This window comes from Rattus rattus, chromosome 2 (genome assembly GCF_011064425.1).
Source record: "Rattus rattus isolate New Zealand chromosome 2, Rrattus_CSIRO_v1, whole genome shotgun sequence".
Lineage (NCBI taxonomy): Eukaryota > Metazoa > Chordata > Mammalia > Rodentia > Muridae > Rattus > Rattus rattus.
The window spans coordinates 180,769,617-180,780,532 of record NC_046155.1 but is presented as its reverse complement, the minus strand read 5'-3'; the positions used below and the strand labels follow the sequence as shown (position 1 = coordinate 180,780,532).

The 10,916-nt window shown below is 41.7% G+C and overlaps 1 pseudogene; it reads left to right on the top strand.

Annotated features, from left to right (window-relative positions):
* Positions 1 to 6,893: 6,893 nt before the first annotated feature.
* Positions 6,894 to 7,623, top strand: LOC116893480 (annotated as a pseudogene).
* The last annotated feature ends 3,293 nt before the right edge of the window (positions 7,624 to 10,916 follow it).

The following is a 10,916-nucleotide window of genomic DNA, read 5'->3' as shown; positions in this document are numbered from 1 at the left end:
CTATTGAGCGTATTGCTTTCCCTTAAAGGAATCATATTTGCAGAAAGTGGCCTGATAGAAAGGTTGAAGACTGCAGGCTTGGCCTTGCACAGGGGTCTCATTTTTCAGACAGTCACTCATGGCTGGCGATCCGACCATGCCAGTATCCGGCTTGAATGTCCTGGTGCATGTTTTAACCTGCCAGACAGAAAATTTTTCTGATGTCTTTTATATATGGTTTCGATCGTTCTGTATTTGAACATAGCAATCTGTCACCTGGTTTATACTGTGAAATGTACTCGATACTGTGTTTTCACATTTCAGATTCAGCATAAAAGCTTTTGTTCTTTTCTTTCCTTTCTTTTGAAAGACACTATATTGATTCGACTGTTCGATCCGTCTCAAATGTCAAACCAAAGGTCACAGGGACTTTCAAGCCCTGACTTCATCACGTACTCTTTCAATGTTTGAAGTATGTCAGCTTTCATACTGACTTGAGTTTCACTGGCTGATCTCTGCATTCTCAGTCCCAGCCCACACACTGCACAGCCAGGTCAGCCCACTCACTTTTCAAACCTCTAGAACTGCACACCTGCAGTCTGCAGCCACTTTCATGACTCCAACACTGCAGCCTGCCAGACAGATCATACTTCACAGTACACACGAGAGGCTGAGTTTCTGTTCAGGCCTCATGCCCAGCCATTCTCTCACACACCATCATGACACTCTGCTTCTCAATTTCATTTGAATCCTTGCTGTTTCAGTCTCAGTCTGAACAGACAGTGCTCACCTTCCATCAGAGCAAATAGTTTCAGCCTGAAAACAGGTTGCCCAGACTGCCTGAGCCTGTGCCTCCGACCAGAACTGTCTGGCCTCATGAACCCCAGAACTTGAAGGTTTTGCACATGATTGCAAGGAACATCTGGCCTGTTGTTGAGAAAGAATGCAGCAGATCACACTCAGACTCAAAATCCATCTGCACTGGCTGTCCAAAGTTTTGAGTTTCATTTCATTCATTCATTCATTCACGAAAGCTGGCTCTTCTGCAGCACTGTCAGTTACATGCCCACCATTAAATGACTGAAGAGGTCAATGCACTTTTGTTTCAACTTCAGCCCACGCTCTGGAGCTCAGAGTCAGAAAGTCTGGCTCTTTTGCACTGAGTAGCAATGTGCCAACACTTGCCAGTTCTTGAGTTCAACTGTCATTCATAGCACTTTGGGCCTGTCCCACAGTCAGCCTGGGCACTGCATGCCTGACTCACCATGTGAGCTGCCGCACTCTCTCTGCTTCTTTGTTTCCTCTGCTCCTGCCCTTCAGCTCCTTCCCTTTCCTCTCCTGTCAGCCTCTCATCTCCTCACTGTGCTCTCACTACCTTCCCACTATTCGCATAGTCTTCATTCTGCACTTTCCGTGACTTCACCATTTTTGACAATCTGGCACAGCTGAAAATCCTCATCTGTTCATTCAGAGCTCAAATTTGTTAATTGATAACTGTCGTTAAACAAACAAATGAACAAACAGCCTGCACACACAACCACATGTGTATGCACACACTTTAACAAATTAGCAAACTCAAACAAAATATCAGAGAAATAACACCACGTTGGCAACATGTTGCAATGAGATGAAGAAAGGAATCTCTTTATTCAAAATTTTGGAAACAAGGAACTAGCAATTTTTTTTGTCCTTTCAAACACACGTTTCAACTCCCCAGGTCACAGACTTTAAAGAATGTCAATTCACGATGTTCATCTGCAAGATGGCTGCATACAGCATTTGTCGCACAGCTTGCAGGCAGCTCTACCCAGTGGGAAAATGCATTCTTTTTGCCACTACTCACCTCCAGAGTTTCACTCCGTCCTTTATTCAGACAGCTTACTGCGTTCGCTTCACGGTTGGCTTGAGCATCTTCATAAAGTCATTCATCTGACCAAAATAAGAAAGTCTCACGATCATAGCTGAGACTATACAATCTGCCAGCTAAGAATCAGTTTCATCGCTTTCAGAGTTTCATGACTGAAGGTTCATAGCTCCTGTTATCCATCTCATGCTGGCCCAGGTCACACAAGGTGTGGCTCTGGTGGTTGAGCTGCACATGCTCAAACAGGTTATGAACAGAGAATGGTTCAAATATAGTGGATAGTGTAGCTGAATGATCAATCATTTTGCAAATGAGAACATTCAGCACGTACACTGCACCGTGAGGAAAACTCTGTCATGTACTTTCAAACACACTCACTCGACACTGAAGCCTGCAATTTCAGCATGCACAAAACCAGCCTTGAACAGCGGTTGACTAGTCAGTTTAATGACTATGCTGTTAATCACCATCAAGACTACACCGTCAGCCTGCTCTTCAGCTTGCAGCTTGTGTTCACCGTGCAGCAAATTACAATTTCATCATGGGACAGTCTCGAGTCTTCTTCCTCAGGTGACTGGTTACACGGCAGCAACATTCTGGTTTCATTCTTCACTCAGTTGGCGGAATGAATTTCTTTTCATAACCTCAAAGATTTCCTTTGCTCATTTATTTGTTGGCTGTGTCTGTTAGGAGTTTCTGTCGCACTGGCCCCATGGCATGAAGAACAACACACTGGAGGCTGGTTTCACACCTCTGCAGCCGGGAGTCCACATGCAGTGGTGCCATGGCAGCAAATGGTGCTGAGCACCAATACTTTGAAGATCCTGCACCAATCCTGTTTCACACACAGCCTGCAGTGAATCAACAGGTCTGCAAGTGATTCTGCCTGGTGGAATGACAACAGAGGCAGTCTTCCAGATCAGGCGACGTCCTGTGTTTCATCGATGTCACAGCACAGAACTCCCGCTGACGCCCGGGTTCAGGCTGCAGACCACCACTTCGCTCACACCTCGACCTGAAGAGGGCCCTACCAGAGGGTTCAGGAGCAGGAGCCCTGCCTGAGACACGCCAAACATCGGTAATCCGTGAAGAGACTGCTTCCTCTGGCATCATCTGGCCTTGGCATCGATCTTCTGCAGCTTGTTCTGGCCGCCAACTTTCTGTTAGTGATCACCTGGTCCACAGCTGAAGAGATCCCAAGAAACCAAGATTACATGAATTATCGAGTTCTTCCTATCGTGTCAAACATGGAATATGTCACTCCAACAAAGAAACTGACTGATGTTGTCTCAAGAGACAGCCTGCAAACTCAAACTAAACCAGATAATAAATCAACACAAACAACATGTGTAGCACAATTTCATTTCTGCACACGCTCAACTCCCCACACACAAAACTTTCAAAAAGTTTCAGGAAATATTTATATACCAGTTTCATGGTAGCTTCAAAATGACCATAATTGTCAGGAGATTCTCTATCACAAATTATTCTGTCAAAATTGAAAACATCATCAACTCCTTCACACCATTTGAAAGAACATCAAACATCCCAACCAATCCCACTCTTCCTACTTCTCAAACAGACCAACACAGTATTTCTGCAGTATTTCACCAGTAAGTAAAGATTTGCATAACAAGAATCAAAGACACTTGCAATCACATCCCTGAACCACGGAGGTCACTCCACACTCATCAAACACACTCAACTAATTTCCTGGCAATCAAAGAACTCAAAGATCACAGAATAACCTCACAGGTCAATTAGAGCAATTAAAGACCACAGTTGAGAATGAATGGTTTATACCTAAATACCACCATCTTTGTCATCAGAATGCAGTCGGTCCCTCAAAATGCCCCAACATCGCAGCCCAACAGAACAAAACATGATGAAAGATCGAGACACAGCTGTGTCACAGCAGAGGTGATGTCAGCAGCAACTGACTGACTGAGACCCCGCTGAAGGGAACAGAGAACTGAGCAAGGCTGAGACTCATGGGCAACACGTTGGGCAACAGAGCCCAGGAGCTCACCCATGGATGATTCCCGATTCTGACTATCCCAGTTCTGGGTTCCTGCCACGAACTCCCACAATGTACATAAGAAATACTGTTAACAAAAATGTCAGGACCAAAACTACCCCATAATGACACTTCTTCACCGTCACACATAGTAGTAACTTTCTAAGCTGTTTTGATGAAGTCGAACCCAGCCTTCCTGTTGCCTACCTGATGACATGACCTGTTCTGAACCTGCTGTGCCCAGTGAGTTGCCTGTCAGAATGAAAATTTCACCAGGCTCTTCATGCTTGCACTTGGCACAAGTCTCTTTAGTTCCAACATCAATCTCAATCCGAGGTTAATTAATGCTCTTTCCTTCCTTCACAGTGCCAGCTTCGCCAAGCTTCACACTCTTTCTGCTCTCAAATCACCATTTCCGCGACATTACAATTGTATACCTGTTAATTTCAGTACACAGTTTTCTTTTGCTCACTGTGAGACTTAGCTCAGCACCATCAATGTTCAGTGTCTCTACTCTGACTTGCCAGGTTACTTCACAATTTTCGTTTCAGCTGTTAGCCAGCTCTTTATATCCTGCTTAGCTGTCAGCCGACTTTGGACTCAGACTAGTCATGTTTGATCGAGTTTCGCTCTTAACCAAGATTCTCTGGGCTCTGCTTAACTCAAAATTTCTGTTCACAGCCGTTCACGTTCAATGCAACAATGGCAGTCTGTTATATATGGCAGCTAAGATTCTCAGCAGCTAGGAAATATGACATTCTCCAAAGTCATCTCCAATGTCAGTCACAGCCAAATTCAGCAGTCACCATTTTCATCTGTTTATCTCCTGAATGATTTAGCCGTCGTGCTCCTCGTCTTCTTGGCCTACCACATATTTCAGAGCCTTTCTTCTGCTGTTATGTCATCAAATTACGAACAGCACGGAGCCCAGTCCGGTTGTTTTGAGCCTCCTCGATCAATGCACTAATTCTGATCACTCCACTGAGGCAGACAGACACTTCAAACGCAGTATCTGATCACACAGGTTCTTCGAAATTCCCAGACAAACATAGTTCAGTCTTCATATTCCACAGATGTCCAGGAACTCACTTCAACCAAACAGACTCATCAACTGTTCATCGTTGCATAAACCGTCATTCTGTTGCGACGATCAGTCTTGTGCGCTTCCGAGTCCATTTTCGCATCGCGCAAGTATGGTTTTTCTGTGTAGATCTAGCATAGATCTGTTCAATTAACAAAACTTTCATTATCGTCAATATGTCATTAAATATTGCTTGATATGCCTTTTTTCATAGCTTTAGAATATGCACTATAGACCAGGCCGACCTTTTGACTTAAGATTCACTCAGTTTTCGTTCCTAGATTGCTCAGTTAACTCTTGATTGCTTCTCTAAGCTTCGTGAGATGTCCACACACACATGCAGAGCTTTACCATTCTCTTTAGCCTTCTTACTTATTTGTATTCAGCATGATATTTGAAAGCTCAAAAGAGTACTTTGTCTTCTCTATTGATGAACTTGCTTTGCACAATTTCAGCACACTCAGTGCATCTCTGAACTTTCAGAATCACAGCAAATCATCGGTGCACTACCTGCATGGAACATGGCTTGATGCCGAATGTTTTGTCAGTATTCTGTTGAAAACCATCGGCTCTTTGTTTTCCATGCTGCTTTTTCATTTTGCCAACAGATGTTTCTTCAGCATGAACTTTCTGATGCTTGTCACAAATTCCAACATATTCCGTTGTCTCTGCATTTTTGATGTGCCTAGTAGACACCCAGCAAGATTTGTTCACACTTTGCACATCCATGTTTCTTCCAGCATGCACTCTTCGACGTGTTCTGGTACCCTGAGTTTCTCCAGCTTGACGTCTTCATTTGAAAATCGGTTAGTCGATATGTCGTTGTTCTGCAGTCACTGGCGATTCTTTCGGATGTTCTTCAAGGCGAGAACACTCAGTTTTATCACATTCATACATTCGTAAGGTTCGCCAGCATGGCCTTAACACGAGTGCCTGATTTGCTCGTTTCATCTGCAGTTCATCATGATCATCTTCTGACGTTTCACACTCTGAAACATGATCTTTCACGTTCTCATGTCTTCCTATGAATACCTGACGTTCAACCATGAACAGCTCTTCCAGTGACTTGACGTCCACAAGGTCAGCATGCCTTGACGCATGTCTTCAGCAGTTCACGCCCATCATGATGCACTCCGAGCAACGCCACCCCACAGTGACACACCACGCACTTGCAAGGCTCTCCAGCACTGTGCCTTCAGTGAAGTCGATTTCGATCAACTGCCAACCTCAGAGCATGGATTTTCTCACGTGCCTGAGTCTTTCTTGTAGCTTCAGCATGATAATCTCAGAGCCAGCTTTCCTGATGTATTGGTTTCTTTCATTTTTTGACTGACAGTTAGAGATTTCTCATAGTCTTGTAGACTGCAAGGTTCTTTCCAGTGGAGTGCTTTTTGACTATCTCTATTTTGACAAGCAAACAGAGGCATCCCTTTCCTTACAGCATGTGTAGTTATTAGAGGTTTCTGTAGCGTCACTTGTTTTATAAAGTACTGTGGAAGGTTCAGGAAGCATTTCCAAGTTCATTAATCTGGAATTATACTCATTTTCTTCAGAGAACGATGCTACTATCAGCATGTGAAGACTGACAAGGAGTCTCATCATTTTAATGAACTTGGAGAAATGCTTCCTGAACCTTCCTACAGTAATTTTTATAAAACAAGTGACGCTTACAGAAACTTAATAACTAATATGCTGTAAGGAAAGGGATGTGCTTCTGTTTGCTTAAGTCAATAGAGATAGTCATGTACATTCCCCACCGAGAAGAAACCTTGTGAATCTAAAGACTATGAGAAATCTCTAACTTTGTGTTCACACAGCCAGGACTAGAGACCTACACTGCAAAGAAAGAGCAGAGACAGGAAGTATATGATGACTATTTGTGCCTGCTTACAGTCTCATGCAACAAAACAGTCTAAGATGAAGAGAAACCACACCAGTGTGGCAAATGTGAAATGCTTCAGCACTCTCCCTCAAGCCTCACTGTCCATCAGAGAATCTAAGGCCCAGAGAGAAAACCCTACAAGTGCAATATTTGTGATAAACTTTACCCAGTGCACGATCTGAAAATACATCAAAGACGCTATACTGGGGAGAAACCTTACAAATGTGCAAAGAATGTGAAAGTCATTTGTTCAGTTGTCAGCACTTTAAAAAGTCAATAGAAATTGCATACTGGAGAGAAGCCTTAAATGTAAGGAGGACAAACTTTTGCTCCACTATCCTAATTCCCCAGGACACATCAGAAAATCCATACTTGAGGAACATTGTAGTTGTCCAGAATGTGGCAGGGAATTTCATCAGCTTTCACACTTTAGAAAACATTACAGACTCCATACTGGAGAGAAGCCTCATATGCAATGAGTGGCAGATCCTTTACCCATTATGCATTGTCATTAAGGTGGCATCAGAAACTCATTCTCCAGAGAGATGCATCATGAATGCAAAGAATGTGGTGCGCTTTGACAATTATCACATCTTAAAAAGGCATTATGGAATCCATACCATGAAAAAAAGCCTACAAATGTGAGAAGCAAACTTTACTACAACCACAACTCTTAACACATCAGAAAATTCTACACTGGAGAGAAACCTTATAAATGTAGGGAGGTGACAAATCATTTATTCATAGTTCACATCTTCAAGACATCATATTCATATTGGAGAGAGACCACAAATGGGTGAATGTAAAAATCTTCCGTGAGAACCCACTCTTGAAAAAGAAATGAGAAAAGTCATACTGAAGAGGAAACTTACAAATGTAGAGAAACGTGACAAACTTTACTCAGCGAAGGGCATATCTTAGAAACCATCATAACAGAGTTCACACTGGAGAGAGACCCTTGAATCGAAGAATGGAAAATCTTTTATTACCTGCTCAACTTTTAAAATACATCAGACAATTCATACTGGAAAAGAAACCCTAAAAATGTATGGAAATGTGAGAAATCTTTACCATAATTCATCTTAGGAACACATCAGAAAGTTCACACTGAGAGAGAGAGACTCATAAACAAGGAATGTGACAAATCTTTTGCTAGCTGTTCAACCCTAAAAAGCACATCAGAATATTCATAGGAGAGAAACTCACAGATGTATAGAATGTGACAAATCCTTTTTCACCAGGGCCTCACATCTTAGAACACATCAGAGAGTTACATGACAGCAGAGACCCCATAGATGTATAGAATGATAAATCTTTTTTACCAGGCATTCTCACCTTAGAGAACATCAGAAAATTCATAGCGGAGAGAAACCCATAAAAATGCAGAGACTGTGACATATCATTTAACCAGATTTCAAATCTCAGAAGACATCAGAAAGTTCTGATACTGAGAGAAACCTACAAATGTATGAAATGTGACAAGTCCTTACTATAACTCCAAATTTTAGAACATCATCAGAATTCATACTGAGAGAAACCTTATAGATGTACAAAGTGTGACAAATCTTACTAGGTGCCCTCCTACCTTAGCACATTCAGAAAATTCATACTGAGACAAACCTTACAATGTAATATGATGACCTATACCCAAGAGTCACATGTTAAAAGACATCAGAGAGTCTTATACTGAGAAAAACATACCATTGTAAATAATGCAATAGCATTTATCCAGTATTTTCTCTACTTACAAATTCTAACTATATCTATAAAAAAATTAAGAATAAGCAACATGGGGAAAACCATTAATGAACTTTTTATATTTTTAAAATAATGCTAAAATAAAATTGCCTATTGTGTCAAAAAAAGCTCTCTGTGTGTGTGTGTGCATGTGCATGTGTATGCACACGCAGCACTTTTGGTTGGCCAGTACTACAGATGCCTGGGTATCTCAGAGGGGGGGAAATAAGCTAGAACTGCTGCTTGTGTGTGTGTGTGTGTGTGTGTGTGTGTGTGTGTGTGTGTGTGTGTGTTAGAATAGAACCCCAGTAATTTGAAGAGCCAGTGGTTTTATCAACTAGGGCCATCTCTCTCTAGGCCCTGGGAAAAGTGCAATAAAATATTTGTTCAACATCCAAAATACATAACCCATGCAAGGTAAAAACCATTAATCCCAGCACTCAGGAGGCAAAGGCGTAGAAGATCTTTGTGAATCAGATGTCATCCTGGTCTAAATAGTTTTGGGACAGCCTGAATTACATACATCACCCTATCTTGATGATGATGATGATGATGGATGATGATGATGATGATGATGATAGAAAAGACAAAAATGTAATGTCAACTATATGTCAAAGACTTAATTTTGCTGTGATTCACAAAGTTCATACTTGAGAAACCATATATAAGATACGCTTATATGTAATTCCATGTCTTGCTCTTCATTGATATTACTAACCACCTGCACTGAATTTCCATTTTCCTACTTAATGCCGAAATTACTGTTACAAAAGTAAATTCATCAATAGAGAAGACATACAAAAAGTACTCTTTTAAAGACTCATCTTTTAATTCACCTTCAAAATTATCATGCTAGAATCAAACCCTACAAATAGTAAAGTAAGAAACTGAAAGAGATAGATAAGCTCTGCATGTAATAATGGACATCCTCACAGAGCTTAGAAATTGTCAAGGGTTCTGGCTTGTGGTGCAACTATTAATCTCAGCAAACTAGAGACAGAAACAGGTGGGATCTTTAAATTAGGTCAGCCTGGCCCATAGTATATTCTAAACAGGGCTATAGAGAAAACCCATCTAAGAAAAAATCAAAACAATATTTGGTGGTTTGAATTTGCTTAACATGGCAAGGATGAACATATAGGCAGTGGAAATGATTTACTGTTGGGCTTTGAGATCCCATGCTCAAGATCTGCCCAGCAGAAGAAGAGCCATACTACTGCCACATGAAAATGGACTCAAACTTTAAGACAGCCCCACCAACTAGTGTCCTTTGTAAGAGTTGACTTGCTTACGGTGCCTTTCACAGCAAATGGAAACCCAAAGAATCAAGTTGGTAAGAGGAGGTTATAGTTGTGACATATCTGGACCATGCTTTCTTGTTTAAAGAAAAGTGGATTTGGGACTTTTGGATATGGAAACTAGCGGAATGCTTTTAAGGATCTTGACCATCCTATTAGGAATGGCGGAGACTTGTTGGTGAGCCAGACGAACCATAGCCTGGCCTCAGAGTTTCAGAGAGAATTTTAATATGTGTCCAAGATACTGTCACATTTAAATGTCATCTGAAGATCTGCCTGGTAAGGTTGGGGCAGTATCAAATTTAATGCATTGTCAGTTAAACCAAACAACCCAGTTTAGACCCATGCTGTGGCTTACCTCATGAACATTTTGACGAAGCATAGCAAGCTTAGAAAAGGAAAATACAAAACATATGGTACAAAGATTAAAAGCGCATAAGGAGCACAACAGCTAAATCCTGCATTCCAGGAGATAAATAGATTTAAGGAAATGGTGACTGCTGGTTTGAGTATGTTTTAACCCAAGGAGGGCACTTATTTGGAGGTGTGGCTTTGTTGAGAAGTGTACAATATGGGTGTGGCCTTTAAGACCCCTCTTCCTATTGCCTGGAAGCCAGTCTCAGCAGTTTCGATGAAGATGGTACACTGTACCATGCCTGCTTAGACACCGCCATGCTCCCCACCTTGATGATAATGTAACGTCTCGAACCTGCAAGCCAGCCCCAATTAAATGTTGTCTTATAAGAGCTGCATTGATCATGGTGTTCGTTCAGCAACAAAACCCTAAGACAGTGAATTTGAGGGCAAGATCCAAACCATCTAAACTTACTGGCTATGCATTCAACATTGAACAGGGAATAGTTACATCATGGTAGGTATTATCAGAAGTTGGTCATTGTTTTTATTTGGTCTTCTAATCTGGAATGAACCACAATCCAGAAATGGGTGACACATACTTTTGATCTAGATTTTGATGAGTTGTGGCCATGAAAAGCTTAGGCCCAGGCATGGTGGTACACACCTCTAATCCCAGGAAGGAGAAGTAAGATCTTTGAGTT